The sequence below is a fragment of the Saimiri boliviensis genome, chromosome 8, assembly GCF_048565385.1.
Source record: "Saimiri boliviensis isolate mSaiBol1 chromosome 8, mSaiBol1.pri, whole genome shotgun sequence".
Classification (NCBI taxonomy): domain Eukaryota; kingdom Metazoa; phylum Chordata; class Mammalia; order Primates; family Cebidae; genus Saimiri; species Saimiri boliviensis.
The window spans coordinates 18,691,384-18,695,909 of record NC_133456.1 but is presented as its reverse complement, the minus strand read 5'-3'; the positions used below and the strand labels follow the sequence as shown (position 1 = coordinate 18,695,909).

The 4,526-nt window shown below is 41.6% G+C and overlaps 1 pseudogene; it reads right to left on the bottom strand.

Annotated features, from left to right (window-relative positions):
- Positions 1-1,822: 1,822 nt before the first annotated feature.
- LOC120367195 (large ribosomal subunit protein uL30-like) lies at positions 1,823-2,553 on the bottom strand (annotated as a pseudogene).
- Between the last annotated feature and the right edge of the window lie 1,973 nt (positions 2,554-4,526).

Here is a 4,526-nt window from a genome sequence, read left to right as displayed (position 1 = left end):
CAGGTATATATATTTAGATTTTTTTTCATCTAAAATTTGTAAACTGAGAATGCATAAACCAAGTGACAAGTGCAATTCAATTAGAAAAATTTTATGATTGAGTCATTTCTCTGCCCAATGCAAAAAAAACCTGCTGTAAAGCAGGGTTGTGAAATCTATGATGTGAGAGGTGACTTAGTTACAACAAAACAGCATCAGCCATCATAGTAAGTTAATGCTGTCAATGTAATTTTATTACTTGTAATTCATTTTTTATTTAATATGTTGGTTTCTTTTGCTGTTCTAGTTGCACAAGAGGTATAAGCATAAGAAATTTACACCTCATATTAGGTTGGACATATTTAATCAGCATTATGCTAAAAAACAATTTAAGTATGATAATTTGTAATCAATCCTGAAAGCATAATAATTTTTTCTCTTAGAAGTATACAGTACTGATAGGCTTGATGCGGTGGCTCATGCTTGTAATCCTAGCACTTTGGGAGACAAAGGCAGGCAGATCACTTGATTACAGGAGTTTGAGACCAGTCTGGACAACATGGCAAAACCCCATCTCTACAAAAATACAAAAACTAGCTAGGTGTGGTCATCTCAGCTACTCAAGAGGCTAAGGTGGGAGGATCCCTGGAGTCCAGGAGGTTGAGGTTGTAGTGAGCTGAGATCGTACCACTGTGCTCCAGCCTGGGTGACAGAATGAGACCATGTAAAAAAGAAAGATAGAAAAAAAGAAAGAAAAGAAACAAACAAACAAAACAAAACTCAGCCCAGTACATTGTCTCACACCTGTAATCCCAGCACTGTGAGAGGCTGAGGCCAGAGGATCACTTGAGCCCAGGTGTTCAAGGCTGCAGTGAGCTATGACTGTCCCACTGTATTCCAGCCTGGAAAACATAAGGAGACCTTGTCTCTTAAGAAGAATAAGTATACACAATACTCAATTTGAGTTCACAGACTTGCAGATAGTGTCCTAAAAATTCTCTTGAGGCGCCTATAGCATTTCCAGGTGGGACCAGGATTTGGTCAAGGGTGATGCTGGGGAATGTGGAGAAAGCAGCAAGGTTAGAACTCAGTTTGCTGCAGAAGCAGTTACTCTGATGAGGCACAAGGATTTTTGAGTATAAATTCTAAGGTAGCCAGGTCACAAAGCTAGTGAAATTATCAACAGGAGATACTGGAGTGGAAAATGGAGCTCAGGTTTCTGGCTTCAGTGACTGGGTGGATCCCAATGCCATAAATCCAGGTAGGGAGCTCAAGAGGGTGAGCAAGTTGGACTACTCAGACCTTATCTGCCCCGACTGGCTCTGACTAGCTATTCTGGTGTCATTACTAAGTTCTCCAAGTAGCACATAGCTTCCGGTATTAGTCAGGATTCTTGTCTGTATGTGACAGAACCCCACTGGAGAGGCAGGGGCTGTTGGGAACAGGCTGTTTGCCTTCCTCTTACTAGAGTAAGGTAGAGGAGGCACCAGGCAGAACTTCTCTTTCTCCTTCTCTTAAATGTCTTTTACTCTTAGACTTGCTCCTTTTTAAATAACATACTCTAATTTTCTAATTGATGTTGCTTGTCTTTTGTAGAGAGGTTTTAGGTGTGGGTGGGGTTCTGAGAATTTTAAACGTTTACCCTTCCTGCATTGCTCTGTAGACGTTCAGCGCCCCCTAGCGGCACAATCCACAATTTTCCTAGGTCGTCAGAATTTTTTTGTTGTTGTTTTGTTTTTTTTTTTTCTCTCCCCAATTACAAAAATTTTTTGGTATATTTCAGTTTGAGAGCAGGTACTGTTTCTTAACCGACCATCTTAGAAAAATGATCATCGTAGACACCTTAGTTCATTCTTCTAATAAGCCTGTTGATCTGCTCCTCCCTGTTGGCAGCATCTCCACCTTCTACAAAATAGGTGGTCTTTTTCTTCATTCTGCCTCGTGGAGAAGATAATTTGAAAGGCCACAGGAAGTTATTTGCTTTTTTGAAGCGTTCCCCAACAGTACAGATCTCATGAATCAGATCCTCCATGTAGATGACGCCATATTTACCAAGAGATCGATCCAAAGCGTTGTCTGTCAAAGCAATTCGATTCTTATTGATTTTGCCATAACCACCCTTGTGAATTAGTTCACTTACTGACTTCAGATTTGGGCACCCCCAGGCAATAGTGACTCTACAATTCTCAGCATGTTAACTGAAGCCTTGTTGAACTTAACAAAGGTTCTGTTGAAGATTTGACGAAGACAAAGAAGCTACAACGTCTTTTGGACCTTTGAGCTCACACCATGGATACCTCTGATCCTGATGACAAACGCCAATTTGGGTTCTGCAGGTACAGACAGGTTGCCCGCTTTTCTTGCCAACCACACCATTCGAATTTCAGTTCTGTACTTCTGCCTATATTCCTTGTGATAGTGCTTTGCTTTTTCATAGATAAGCTTCTTCCTTGTCTTTTGAGGCATCTTTTGGGCAAACTTCTTTCTCAGGTGCTTGATCTTCAGCTCTACAAAATTCCTTCATAAGGGTTTCTGTCACAGCAGGAATCTTCTTCTTCTCTTCTACACCCTCCGTGGTTCCAGCTGGAAAAAGAGGAAGTCAGGAAGTCGGTGGATGTGTCCAGATTTTTTTTTTTTTTTTTTTTTTTTTTTTTTTTTTTTTTTTTTTTTGAGATGGAGTCTCACTCTGTGGCCCAGGCTGGAGTGCAGTGGCTTGATCTTGGTTCACTGCGACCTCCGCCCGCATGGGTTCAAGCGATTTTCCTGTCTCAGCCTCCCCAGTAGCTGGGATTACAGGCATCCACCACCATGCCCAGCTTATTTTTGTGTTTTTAGTGGAGATGGGGTTTCACCATGTTGACCAAGCTGGTCTCAAACTCCTGACCTCAATTGATCCACCCACCTTGGCCTCCCAAAGTGCTGGGATTACAGGTGTGAGCCACTGTGCCTCACCCAGAGATTTTGATATCCTCAATAATCAATTAACTTGACTAGTCACTACCTGAACTTTTTCAATTTTTTAATTTTCTATGTGAGTTGAGCAATTAGACATATCTTTTATCAACTACATTTCTTGTTAATAAGCCCTTTATGGCTCTAAGGAACCATTATTATTTCGGTATTCAAATTAAAATTTTTTTTGCCCAAGTAGATTTCTTTACAATTAGTCTATTTTAAATTTCCAGGTGGAGCATGGTGGCTCATGCCTGTAATCCCAGCACTTTGGGAGGCTGAGGTGGGCAGATCACTTGAGACCAGGAGTTCAAGACCAGCCTGGCCAACATGGTGAAAACGCAACTCTTACTAAAAATACAAAAATTACCCAGGCATGATGGCTCATGCCTGTAAGCCCAGCTGCTCCGGAGGCTGACGCAGGAGAATCACTTGAACCTGGGAGGCAGAGGTTGCAGTGAGCCAAGATCACACCATGACACTCCAGCCTGGGTGACAGAGCAAGACTCTGTCTCAAAAAAAATTTTTTTTCAAAAGTTTTAAAAATTATTTTCCAAAAAATGTTATTTCCCAGAGTCATAGCATCCTTGTTTATGTTTATGAAACATCATTCATCTTTAGTATCCCACTATGTACTTCCACTGTCTCTTTCCGTTATTGACTGTGGCCACTTCCTTCAAAGCTTATGTCTTCTGAGACCAGTGGTTCATAACCTTGATTGCAAATCAGATTCACCTTTGTTGATTTGAAAACTATCTAGGCCAGGCATGGTGGCTTACTGCCTGTAATTCTGACACCTTGGGAGGCTAAGGCTGGTGGATCACTTGAGGTCAGGAGTTTAAGACCAGCCTGGCCAACATGGTGAAACCCTGTTGTCTCTACTAAAAGTAAAAAAACTTAGCCAGGTGTGGTGGCTGGTGCTTGTATTCTCAGCTACACAGGAGGCTGAAGCAGGAGAATCGCTTGAACTGGGAAGCGGAGGTTGCAGTGAGCCAAGGTCACACCACTGCACTCCAGCCTGGGCGACAAAGCAAGATCCTGTTTCAAAAAAATAAAAATAAAAAATTGGCTGGGCTTGGTGGCTTATGCCTGTAATCCCAGCACTTTGGGAGGCTGAGGCTGGTGGATCATCTGAGGTCAGGAGTTCAAGAGCAGCCTGGCCAACATGGCAAAACCCTGTCTCTACTAAAAATACAAAAATCATCCGGGTGTGTTGATATGTGCCTGGAGTCTCAGCTACTTCAGGAGGCTGAGGGAGGAGAATTGCTTGAACCCAGGAGGCGGAGGTTGCAATGAGGCAAGGTCATGCCATTGCATTTCAGCCTGGGCGACAGAGAGAGATTGTGTCTCAAGAAAAAAAATTAATTTAAAAATAAAAAATAAAATAAAAACTATCTAGATGTCTGGATCCTATCTGTCAAAAAACTGATTAAATACAAATTACAGAATGAGTTTAACAGGTTACAGTATCGTTTAGCATGCTGCAGATCCATGTAGCCTTCCAGAATACTAACAAAACATGTGTAAAGTATTTTTTAAATGGATTGCACTTATCAAAATGGTTAATATAAGAAATAGTAGGCTGGGTGTGGTGG